Raw genomic sequence first — 13,159 nt, forward strand, 5'->3', positions numbered from 1 at the left:
CTCAGACACTGCTGACAGTGACTATATCCTCTCCCCATAATCACTATCCTGACTTAATTTTGCCTGCCTTTGAACTTTATATAAACGGAATCAAGTGTGTCATCTTGTTTCTGGTTGTTGATGTTAGTGAGATTCATCTATGCTGTCATCTGAGTTGTAGGTCTGTCATTCTCACTGTTGTATGAGAATTATATTTATTCCTTTTATTCATATTTTCTACCCTTCTGTCTATGGACCTTTGGGTAGTTTCCAGACTTTGGTTCTTATAAATAAAGCTGATATGAGTATTCTTGTATGTGCCTTTTGACGTGCCTTTCATACCTAGGAGTAGTATTTCAGATATGTTTTGATTTACTTTTCCTAGCACGTTCATTCATTGAGTAAATAGTTACTGGGAATCCACTGTGGGCCAGGCTCTGCACCAGCAGCCCTGGAGTGACAGCAGGGAGCAAGGCCCAGTGCGGGGAGAGCACCAGAGGGCCGAGGGGGAGGTAGGGCACCTATTTTGGATGGGTCTCTAAAGAGGTGACTTTGAAGCAGAGACTTGAAGGGTAAAATCCAGTCAGCCAGGTGAGCTGCCTGGGGAAGAGTGCTCCGTGCAGAGAGAAGGGCCCACGCAGAAGCTCTGACGGAGATTGCTGCTGGCTCAAGAGTGGCCTGGTCAGCACAGAAAAGTCCAAGTGTTGGCTAGACCCTATCCTAGCTAATGAAGTAATGGCCTGGGACACTTTTCTTTGTAGGAGTCAGGAGGGCAGGTTTTTTTTTTTTTTAAACGAAACTAAATGATGGAAGAAGGAGCACTGCAGTGGATTGTTTCACAGAAGCCCCCAGGCTTATGGCACACACCGGGCTTATGCTCTGTGTTGGCCACAGCTGGCCCTCGGCCTGGGTCTCCTGAAAGGCCCATGGGCGGTCTAGTTAAGGAAGCCATGGAGTTGGTTGGTTGCTTCCTGTGTTGTTAGGCCATCTGTTTTGGAAACTGGCACTGCCCATTGGGTTCCTGGTGTTTAGCCAGTGACTCATCTTCCCTGACCCTCAAGATTCCCAGCCTGGGAGTTTGCCAGGCATGGGTGATAGAGAGGTGTCATGCCTCTGGGATGCAGGGAAGTCTGCTTAGCCTGAGAGGACACTGTGTTTTTAGGAGAAGAGTGGGGTAATGCTGTGGGTGGAATGAGAGATCCAACAGGAGGAAATGGCCCTGAGCTGTGGGTGTGGCTCTTGCCAGCTGGTCCAGGCCTCCCTTCCAGGACTATCAAATACAAAGCCAGCTTGGTGCAAGGCTCTGGTGGGAATGGGAACCACATGGAGGCTGTAGGCTGGACAAGCATCCTCTGATTATTTCTCTTTGCCTCTTGCATTGCTTTGTGTCTCGTCTTTAATTAAAATGCTTTTGTTAAGATATCTTCTAGCTCTGGTGAAAAGCATCCTGACTGCAGAGTAGGAGTAGGATGTGGGAGGAGACACTAAAACAACTCCAGACTCCCAAGAATTCCCTTTTTGTTGTACGTTTTGGCTAATGGCTGTGGCCACAAGAGCCCTATGGCTAGTTGGAGTGTTTATTCCCCTTAGAATAGGAGTGCCCCTTGCCTTTCCTCTAGCCTCATGGCTCTGGTAACCCTTTTCTGAACTTCTACTGATGTTTTCATAGTATTTCTTTCCACCCTCCAATGTTATTAGTGAGTAAAGATAAAAGGCTTTTCTGTATTTAAGAAATAACTTAAAACTGTCCCTCTTATGGAGCAAGACTAAAGCCACCCACTGTCTTCCCTCTTTCTGACCCCACCTCTGGTGGCTGAGGAATTGCGAGATGCTCTCTGATGTTCCCCTTCCTCCCTCTCTTAAAAAATCAAATTACAGTTCTGAATTTTGGATATGGATGCTGAGAACCAGGGTTAATAATTTATAGGTCCTGTGAGTATCAACGGTCGCTTTCCTGGCTGGGTGACCTCTCATGGATTTCCTTGCATTGGGCCCCGCTCCGTCAATCATGCTCCTGCACCCAGTGCTTCTCACGGCTGGTGCTCGGCACTTCATTGCTGAATTTCAAAAATGGTTTCAGCTTTTCTAATGGTTTTCTCTTCAGTTCTTGTACGAATCTTTATTTCCTGATACTTTCCTTGTTAGTGTGAAGTTACCTAGAAATTTTCGTAAAGTTTGATTCGTGGGGGGTTTAGTCACCAAGAAGGTTACTTTTTGTTAATGAGATTTGACTGCATTTTAAGAGTTGTCTATATTTGACCATACTCTAAGTTATACCTGACTTGGAAGATGTAATTAGTTAGAAGTGTTCTTCAGTCTACTAGGAACCCAGATACTTTTGTTACAAGTAAATAATTAGAAATCTGATGTTCTGGAGGATTACTTGTGTTCTTGTTAGCAGCCAAATATCAAGCATTCTCGGAAGGTCTGATGAAATGCTCATTTTAAATGCAAATTCTTTGCACAGTTAGAAATAAAATGAAATCGTTCTGGCTCCCAGCGCTCACTCTGCATTTTTGCCATTCCTTCTGATGGCCTAGGGGAGGGCTCATGACTAAATCCTTCAGCATCTTTATTATGATTTCAGATTTATACTTGCTGAGAGGAAGCCTTGCCCTGGGACATTAACCCTCTGTTGCCATCTGTAGAGTTTTCACTAGATAGTTTTTTTCCCTCTTAAATGATATTTGTATTTCCTCTCATTTGTTTTATGGATGGTAGATGTACTGGGAAACTTGTGGTGAGTGGTGTTTTGGTTTGGTTTGGTTTTTTTGAGGCATTGAAATGTGTTAAACCCTTTAGCTCATAGCTGGGGTGTTTGCTATTTTCAGCCTTATAAGTTCCAATTTCCTCTCTTCTTTCTTCTGGGTGTCTTCTCCCACTTTTCCCATCAGCTTCTGTACTCTGTCCCAGCTTGGCATCTGGAGAATCCTTGGCCTCGTGCGTAATGGAGAAATGGGATTCCTATGCAGCATGGCTGGGAAAGTGGTTCACTCTCTTGGACTCTTTGAGAGAGAGTGCGCGCTTGCATGTGTGTAGTGATGAACTTGTGGAGGCAGTTTAAGATGTTAATGTTCTCCCCCATCTGACATGTTACATTCCTTGTCCTGAAAGTGAGAATGTTACTTGTAAAACAACTCCTGTGTTCTGCGGTTCCAACAACCGTTGGGTTGTATATGGAGGGGTTCAGCCTCTCAACTAAGCTGGTTTCTTTCATGGGAGTTGTGTATACAGCTGGAGCCAGTAGAGAAGGTTTTGGGAAAGGCAAGGTGGTAGCGTTTTCTGTCCTCAAAACAATGGTTTCATACTCAGTCTACCCCCTAAGCTGGGGTGGTGGGCTGATTTATGGTTGCCAAATATTATGAAAATGTAAAAACCTTATACATCATTGAATGCAGTTCAGCCATGCAATTTTCTTTTAATTTTATTGTAGGGCTGCCTTTTTTCTTTTTTGCTTATGCATTTTTGCAAGGCAGAAAATAGAATTCAAAATGAAGTTTCTATGTCTGTTCTTAGTTTAATTGCATGGGATCATTTGAGTCGGAAGGACATAATTGAGTGTGGGGACTCGCTGCTTTTTATTTCTTTGAACTGGGAGATCACCAGGGTCTTTTTTGGTGGGCGGTGATACAGAGAAACAAGTCGCTTTCAGCATTGCTCCTCCTTCCAGTGGAAATGGGTTAGGGCTGAGAGAAGACCGGTGGGAAGTGCCCCTGATCAACGGTGTTAGGGTAAGAGACAGTAGCTCTAGGCTTAGAGAACCGTCATGCTGGAAGGCTTTGAGAAGTAATGGTTGAATCCAGTTTAGAGGTTGCAAAATCTCTGAAAAAGACCAGGCTCTCTGTTCAGTGACAATGAGCCAGAGACCCAGGAATGCAGGTGCTATGTCCAGACCAAGCAGCCCCCTAGGGGAAGAATTAGCACTCATAACTTTGCCCCAGTGTTCTTCCCGTTTCCTGTATTTTAAATAAAGGTTCTCAACCTTGGTTGAGAACCCACCATTGACATTTTGGGCTGGATGATTCTCTGTTGTGGAGGCTGTCCTGTGCATCATAGGATGTTTAACACCATCCGTGGCCTCTACCCACTAGATGCCAGTAGCACACCCCTCCCCCTTCAGTTGTGACAGCCAAGAAGGTCTCCAAACATTGCCAAATATCCCCTGAGGGGGGAAAATTGCTCCCTGTTGAGAATCACTGCTTTAGATATATATGATGCCCCTTGGGATTCATAAACACAACTTTTATATTAGCATGGCCCCTTTTCCCTTTCTCTCGCCTTTTGCCCTGAAATGTGAAATACTCAGCTAATGTTTACTCCAGTACTGTTTACTACAGCTCTTAAAGTAGATAACACTGGCCCAAAGGCTCTTTATAGGAAAGTGGTCAACACAGTTCTGAACTGAATTGCATTATGTTTGGGATGACAGTTTTCCCCTGAGTAGATTCGATTTTGGTTTTCTTTTTAGATTTTGGATGCTGATGACTTGTCTCCACTAAGCAGCTTGTACTTTGATTTTAGCCAATGGGTGTGGATGAGGACAATGTGCACAGTGAATGGGAGAGAAGTCAAAATATTCCAAAGGCCAAGGAGATTTTGGCAATCTGAGACCAGTGAAGAATCAGGCTTCCATTTTGTGAAACTTGGGGTGTGCTTAGGAGAAAACACTCACCAACTGAAAACTACCTAAATATAGAGCAGGTGTGTGGGCAGATTTTAAAGTAGACCATGACCTTATGAGTTAAGGAGTGGTTGTGCATGGCTGTGAATTGGTGGATGCAAAGGGGTAAAGAGCACCAGACTGAGGCCTGAGACCTGGGTTCTGTACCTGGGCCTGCTTCCAACTCGCTTAATCAAGTCACCAAACATTCGGGCAGTAGGTTCCTAGTCTGTAGGAGGAAGCGCAGAGCCAAGATTCCTGCTTCCTAGACAGGGATGAAATGCTGGGTGGTGAACCTGGGCATATGAAACCACAGGATAAACTCGAGACTCTTATTGAAGCCTTAATTTTACTGAGATAATTTGGAAGACAAAGGTTATTTTAGTATGAAAGTAAGCACGCACATATTGAATAAGTGCAAAATTTGCATGATATGAATTTAAGCTGCAACGTAGAACTTCGTAAATGAAGAAAATCTCATGTTTGCTGTGAATGGCTTCCCAGTGCAGGTGGTCCACCCCCTTCTGTCTTGTGGAATTGTGGCAGGAGAGTTTGGTAAGACATGGGCCCAGGGGTCTCCAAAGTTACTTCTACATCTGAAATTTCAGGTTGAAACAAAAAAGATACATCTTTGGTGTAGAATCTTGGATAAGTTCTCAAAAAACCCATCGCCAGAGAGGACCTTAGGAAGAATGGACAATAGTAAAGGTTGTCTAGCCTTTAAGAATTCAGGTACTTCGAGTTTTCCTTCCTTCATTTTGGCTTAAATGGGAAAGCTTTTGGCTTCCATTAGAGTGCAAGACTGTAACAAAAACCAAAAAGATGGGTCAAGTGCTATTGTGGGACTGTCAGGGCTTAAACATGTTACCTAAGAGTATCCTAATCTAAGAAATGTGCCAGAGGAGATAGAGGCATTTCAAAGAAATTTAAATCGGCATGCTAACAGAATGGTGACAAGGGGGTTGGCCTGTGGGGTCAATGTGAAAGCTAAAACTACTAACGTCCCTCTCCCAGCTGGGATTTACTTAGCTGTGGAAAGGTAGAATATTAAGACACTCCATCCAGTCAATTTTTGTTTCTGAAACTATTTAATGTTACAAAGGAGTTGTTTTTTGACGTTGACGTTCATGACAGTTCTTTAGAAACCAACATCAAAGACTTCAGATGGGACACACATCCCTGTGCTGTCTGGTTTCTGGAGAGAAATAAAGCCAGCGCCTGGCAGTCAAGCACAGGAACACCTACGAATAAAGCAGTTGTTGAGAAAACAGCTCCTGTAACCATTTGTCAGCATTACCTATGTGAGGAAACTTTACTATATGACGTAATAAATATAATTTATGATGTTTTCACGAAAGCAGGAGTGGGTGGTAGTGGGGTTTTTCTTTGTCTTTTCTTGGCATGTAGTTGAAACAGAGCTTGAACCAAATGAGAAACATTTGTTTTTGGGGAAAAGAGATTCCAGAGGCTTCTTGACTGGGGTCAAATACTGCTTCCTTATTTTATTTGGAGCATGCAAGCAGACTTCTCGTCTGAGACGAGCATTAAGAACACTGCCATTTCTATCTGTTCATAAGCAAATACATTTTCTGACCTAGGGAACTGTCTAAATTCTAGACCCGCATAACACACCCAATGCATCAGAAGAAAAAGCATATGGGTTGATTTGTCTCAAAAAATCTGGCTTTAGAGTAAACTTATAAATTTAGTTCCTTTAACAATGTTACTTATCCAGAAGATGTGTCCTTTATAAAGAAAAGTGTGCCTGTGCCTCCTGAAGTCATATGCTTTGTTAGTAGGTCCCAGAGGAACGCTGAGTTTGCCGAGGAAATCTAGTTGTTTGGCCCTTTGGGAAATAGAGCCTGAATGGATGGACTAATGTAATTGAATACTTGTGTTGGTAGAGTGTGTTGAGGGGGAACCTCCACCAAAAAACTACCCTCTTGTTGAGGCTGTTTGTGTGCGTGGTTTGATTCTAGAATTGGCATCCTGTGAGCCACCCACAGGAACCCTTGAAACACTAAGGCATATGCATTTCATAGGTATTTGAGTCCTTGCTCTTTGCCAAGGTTTATGTTGGATGCTATATAGAGCATATAGCTATATAGACTGGGAATACAGTCTAGGGAGGGTGAAAGGCACACAGAAGCTAACTCTCTAGTGTGAGGACGCTCTCTCACAGTGGGACAAAAGCCTTGGGCATGAAGGGGAAGGAAAGACTAATTTGGGAGGATCAGAGGAGTCGTCTTGGAGGCTGGGGGGATGTGATCTGCGTTTTGGGGGGAAGGTAGATTTATATCAGATGAGGGAGCTGGGCTTTCCTGGAAGGAATGACTTGGGCACAGACCCCAAAGTGGGTGAGTAGAAGGCAGGATGTGGTGGGGTGGGGAGAATCGCAGACAGCCTCTCAGGACTGGTTTGTGGTTCGTGGGTATGTGTGTGCGTGCGTGTCTATGGAAGGGGCTGAGTCAGGGGGAGTCAGGTGGGGGTCTAAGTGTGCAGGGCCTCGTATTCCAAGGTAAGAAATTTGAACTGTATCCTGAATGCGGTGGAGAACTTCAAGGACAGGAAGAAGGAAGAAATGAGGTAGAAAAGCCAGTACTGCAAGCAGAGCAGAGAGGCACAAGAAAGAAAAAAAGAAACACCATCCCTAGCCTGACCCCATCTCTTTGCTGCTGTCAGACTGATTTATGGGGAAGCTGGGCTGCTCACGTGGCTGGGCCTTGGGGAAGACTGTTGAATTTTTTTCTTGTATCTTTATAACAGTCTTGAGTTTTCAAACCTGAATGTGAAATCACTGAGTTTGCTGGGCTGAGGGGGAAAAGGTCCAGTTACATCCTTTCTCCTCCCCAAACTCGATTCTTCTTATTTACATGCAAAGTAAGTGTCTTTCTTCCTCTTCTCACCCTTTCCTTCCTATAAATCTATTGGGTGCCCTGTGAAAGGTGCTAGGGTACCAGCAGGAAAGGGCAGTCCTTGCCCTCAAGGAGCTCCAGGTTGACAGACAAGACAAGAGAGCATTCTAGAACAGTAAGAAAAGCGCAGGGGTGGGGTTTCCCTGTGAGGGAATTGCAGGAGAGCTGTCTAAGGGGCGCTGGTTGGGGTGGGGCGCTGGAGAAGACCGCCTAGCTACAGGAGGTGGTGCATATTACGGCTTATTTCAAAAATATTTCCTACCTTCACTTGTGACCTTTCAAATAGCATAGCCTCTGAGTGTGGCAAATATTTGGGAGCCTTTTTTGGTTGTTTTGTACCCCCCAGCCCCCACCCCAGCACCCGTTTGGGGCAGAATCCTAGCTGTTTGATTGTGTTGTGGAAGTTATTCAAGGGATCCTTAATCTGTGTGTATTAAGTATTTGCCTATAGGATAATAATGCCCTGGAATTATTTTTTGATATTTAAAAAACATATATAGGGGGTCTTGGGATTAATTAAAAATTCATTTAAGAGCATTTTTGTCTTGATCTCTTCTTTCTAAGGATACCAGAAGTAAAACTACTATCGTGTGTGTGTGTGTGTGTGTGTGTGTGTGTGTGTGTGTATTGGGGGGAGATCTGTGAAACTTTTTGACCTTAACAGTCACCACCTTCTTACTCTCCCAGCACTTAGCTTAGTGCCTGGCACCTTGGTATATAATAAATATATGAAATGGGACACGTGATCGGGGGCTGCAGGAGCTGAACTGTGCACCTGAGCTCATTCATGCATGCTACCCCCATGGCCCAGGGCTGCTGGTGTGATAATGGAGGGGAAAGGCACCATGAGGCCTGGAGCTTGTGGCCTTCTCCTGCCTGTGATCTCTGAGGCCTAGCACAGTCTAGTGTCCCAGATACGCAGGCCTGTTATTGGAGGTCCACTTTCAGTCTTGGCCCAGGCCCTTGATTTAAAGGAACTAGCTGTTGGATGTAGTGACTAATGCCCTTAAGATAAGCCAGGGTCTTGCTTCAGCCCCCTCTTTGGCTGAGGAGGCCCTGTCTGCGGATTGTCTGGGTTCAACATCAAAAAGCTACCTCTGGAATCCGTTTCCTGGCTTGGCCATCCTCCCTCCTGGGTCCCGTAGGGTGGAAAGAGTGACTGTGCTGTAAGTGAGAACTCCTAGTTTGAGAAGGATCCCACTCAGGCACAGTCTCAGTGGGAAAGGGGCATGAGATCATCTTGTTCCCGTGTTAGTTGCTGAAACCCTTTGTCCTTCTGGAATTGGCAGGCCTTGACTTTTCCTGAGCTCTTAGCCATGGTTTCCCTATAAGCTATTGTTTTGAGTCTGTCAAAAAGAATGTTGGGCTTGCATGCGTGTGTGTGCACTCTTGTGTGTGTTCACACATACAGTTACACTCACGCACCCACAGTCTGTCTCTGTCTCTGTCTGTCTCTTCTCTCTCTCTATCCCTCTCTCCCTCCCCCGCCTCTCCCTCTTTCTCTTACATGCATACATAGACACACACGCGCATGCATGCGGGAAAGCCGTGCCCGTCTTGAGCTCAGGAGAGATGGCAGAATCCAGTGGGATATTTTACTTTTGAAGACGGTGACACAATAGAGAGTGGGTTCTGTATTCTTAATTTGGCTTTTACGTTGCTTTTTTAAACTGCAGACTTGAGCTAGGAGAAGAGTTAGAAGACATATGGCAAGACATAAGGGATGACAATATTTCCTTTAGGCACATACTGCCTTGCACAGGGTATGGAGTGTAGGCTATCCAAAATCAGGTTAAAATGTTTGATGTTATGGTGTCAATTTTTGGCTAGTGTAAGTTAAAAAAAAAATAAAGACAGCTTTGTCTGCGAGGGAGATTACAAAATGGTGTCTTTTCTAGATGACGTGCTCTTGCTCAAATTACTAGGAAAGGAGCTTACTTTCCTTACTTGGTCAAGATAATATTGGGAATTGTGGGAAGGGCTAGGAATTGAGACATACTGGTTGTGTCCCCATACACTTCACCTACTTTTCTGGCCAGTGGATGACTTGACCATTCATTGAATAAGCAGAATTCTCCGGAGGAAGGTAAAGTAATGATGAGGCACCTGAAGGAGAAGATGTAAGGAACCCCCGCCTATGAATCCACTTGAGGAAGGAGGTGGCCAAACGTTCCTCTGGACTCTGCAGAAGTGTCTAGACCTTTGCTCCCTTCTCAGCTGTTCAGGAAGACTTATGAGATCGTTCATGGTAACAGAATGTGCCCCAGGAAACAGGCCTGCAGAGCGTGTGAGAGGAAAGACCACTGGGTTTGCAGAAACCCAACACCAGCTTTTCTCAGACTGATGGGCAGCATTGGAGGTCAGAGTAGCCTCAGCCTGGGGCACAGGACTGTCCCAGGGCGTGGACTTGTAAAAATGAAAATGTATTTATAGATGATGCCCCTGGAGCCAGAACTTGTAACTATTCCTTGTTGGGCTCTGCCCTTTGACAAGCACTGGGCTCCCTCCGCATGTTTATTGGGGTATCTTAAACTGGGGGAGAACTCCTGGAGGTCCCTGTCACTGACGTGAATCTGTCTCTTTTGTAATTGCTTTACCTTGTGACATACATATAGAAGAGTAGATAAAATGTATGGATGGAGTTTGAAGAGGGAAATGAACATCTGTGAAGCCAACAACCAGGTAAAGAAATCAACATTACGAGTATCTTAGAAGCTCCCCTGGCCACTCAGAGGTGACAAGTGTCTCAACTTTTTGTTTTAACCAATCCTTGCTTTTCTTATTTTTATCACCTATGTATGCATTCCTAAACAATACGTATTTCAGTTTGTTGGTGAAGGTTATTTTATTTATTTATTTTGCTGAGGAAGATTTGCCCTGAGGTAACATCTGTTGCCAATCTGCCTCATTTTTTGCTTGAGGAAGATTTGCCTTGAGCTATCATTTGTGCCAATCCTCCTCTATTTTGTATGTGGGTTGCCACCACAGCATGGCTGCCTGCCAGTGGTGTAGGTCTGCTCCTGGGAACTGAAGTGAAGTGCGCCAAACTTAACCACTAGGCCACAGGGCTGGCCCTGATGGTTATTTTTTTAGTTTTGAGAAATTGAGTACCAAGCACAAACATAGCTTTGGACATTTCCCTCTTCAAACTGTTAAGCAAAGGATCCCAGGAGCAGAGGGCTTTCAAACCGTTGTTTGCATTGCTAGCTGCAGAGGTGGACTTGCCCATAATAAATGCTACAAGAAGCCGATTTTCTCATTGGTACCTGCCCTTGGGTATCACTTTGCGAATGGGGTTGCCATTCACAACCCCATTTACAAAGGGGTTGTAGAAAGTTCAGAATTATAAAAGGGGACTCCTTATACCATTTTAACTTAGCAGGGTCCTTAACCTGAGGTACAGAGAGAAATTTCAGGGCACTCATGAACCGTTTGAAACTGAATGCATTATGTTCTCTTTTTGGGTGAAAGGGTCCCTCATATTTCCAGAGGAGTTTGTGGACCCTCCCTCTCCATAAGGATAAGGAATAATGGGGACATTATGGTAGGTTGCCTTTTTTCTTTTTAATGAATTCTGGGGTTGTTGAAGATTTCTTGAAATGTTTTTGGTCTGCCTGTGTGTGAGTCTGCATTGGCTTTTTACATTTGAGGGTGTCTAACTGTTGAAAGGGAAATGAGCGGTAAATTACACCATGGGTTGTCTGGGGCCAAATCCGTGACTGTGCGGTGGGTGGCCTAGCGGCTTTGCATTTTCTTTAAAATCTGCATCTCCTTTTCTTGACCCAGAGTAACTAGAATGCTAAAATGAGAAAAAAAAAATTGGAATGGTTGCTGTAGTTTCAAAACAAATGACCTCACTGCCTAAATTCCACTGTATGCAAAAGAAACCCTAACTTTTGCCTTATAAATAATAATGGACCTTTGGGAAAACAGATCCAAATACCCATGTAGTGAGGGGCAGATTTGTCACTGCTGGAGCTAACTCCCTAGAAACAGAATACAGCTATTATTACACCAACTTCATAGTTATTTCCTAAGAGATATGGCAATTTAAATTTATAATGACTGACATTCACTTCTTCAAAGTAGGCGAGTAATTATGCTTTGTATACGCTGACTTAATGGGAGGTGCTTTCAGCTTTGTGCCAGCAATGTGAGGGAATTTTAGAATTCTCAAGCTGAAGGACACCTGAGCTTTATCCCATCTGTGCTCTTTTTATGGATGAATTGACTGAAGGGTCTGCAAGGTTAGTTGTGATCTGCCCAAGGTTGCGTTGATTTGTCAGGGTCAGCTGGAACTAGAACCTCAGGGGAAGAGCTAACTATTTAGATGATTATGGCTTAAATATCTAATTAGATGAGGCTAATTAAAAACATTATCAGAAGACTCATTTCTTAGAGAATTAGCATTTTGATTATCCATTTCATTTTAGCAAGATGACTATTAACGATAGTCTTCGCCCACACATCTTGAAATGTACTACTACTTATGGTTCCAGTCATTTCCCTGGAGGGTTCTGGTCTCTTGGGTCCATAAACCTGATGTATGGAAAAGGAGCTTTCGTTTTGGTTCTGTGTTCTTTATATCTCATAAATTCAGAATTTTTAGGTCTTCAGGTTTTTCTCCAAAGTTCTTAGATTTTCTTCTCATACTCAATGTGAACAGTTCTGTTTTTTTTCTTTTAGTGTTGTTTTTGAAGAAAACCAGGAGTTTCAGTTTGGCTGTTGAAGGTCTTTGGGGATTCAGGAGAGAGAACTAGAGGAACGGTTAAGATTTGGAACTGCAGGCTACTTTGTCTCTTCTTCTCGGTTAAGAGCCAGACAGAATAAGAATAACATTTATTTAGAAACTGAGTTTTATTAAGGAAGGTAATTTACAGGTAAATTGAAGCTTTATAGGCTTGATTGTGCAATTCTATTTCTAGCCTCACCATTACTCACTGCTGCTTTTGGACAAGGCCTGTCTTCTTTCTGAGTCTTAGTTTTTCTCTTCTGGAAAGAGAGGGGTTGGTCCTGATTATCTCTAAGGACCCTTTGCAGCCATATGTCTGGACTCCATGTTGGGGGGATTTTCAGAGAGCGGCTGCTGGTGGTGGGATGTGCCTCTCCCAAGACTGAGGGCAGAGGGGTTGCCAGCTGTGTTACTGCACAGTCCTCTGAGACCATTTACCCTGTGTAGTGATTTCTTTTTCCTCCCTCTTTATAATCTGGACCCCACCAGTGCCATTCAATGTTGGGAGAACATTGCTCACCTAGTACGCAGCTGCCTGCACTGACACTTGTCATTTGTCTCTTTTTGCCAGTGTGCTGCTGCAGGGTAACATCTGGACTGGGTTCCTGGACCCTTGGATGCTTGGCTGTCCCACGAGTTCCTGGATTGACTTGTTGAAAACGGTGAGTAATCTCCATGTTTCTGCTTTGTAAGCAACTGTAGACCTGTGGAATCTGAGGCTGGAGGGGTCGTGGCCAGCAGTCACAAAGTCCAGCCGAGTCTGGCTGATGGACTGCCTCCCTTTATAGCCAGCCTCTCACACACTCAGCTCCAAGAGCCTTGGAGATGGCAGCTGTGACTCCAGACACGGCCTTTCTGCCCCCAACAGTCACA

The 13,159-nt window shown here is 44.3% G+C and overlaps 1 protein-coding gene across 5 annotated transcripts in view; it reads left to right on the forward strand.

Moving 5' to 3' along the window:
• The window catches only part of TLN2 (talin 2), a 419,612-nt gene that overhangs the window by 59,177 nt on the left and 347,276 nt on the right, over positions 1-13,159 (forward strand). For 4 of the 5 annotated variants that reach the window (XM_058541740.1, XM_058541736.1, XM_058541742.1 and 1 more), the window contains exon 2: positions 12,858-12,948. The gene's annotated coding sequence lies outside the window, so the exon portion shown is untranslated. Of the gene's footprint in view, positions 1-12,268; positions 12,435-12,857; positions 12,949-13,159 lie in introns of those variants that run through there. The other variant, XM_058541739.1, reaches the window with a different exon arrangement.

This window comes from Diceros bicornis, chromosome 5 (genome assembly GCF_020826845.1).
Source record: "Diceros bicornis minor isolate mBicDic1 chromosome 5, mDicBic1.mat.cur, whole genome shotgun sequence".
Taxonomy (NCBI): Eukaryota; Metazoa; Chordata; class Mammalia; order Perissodactyla; family Rhinocerotidae; genus Diceros; species Diceros bicornis.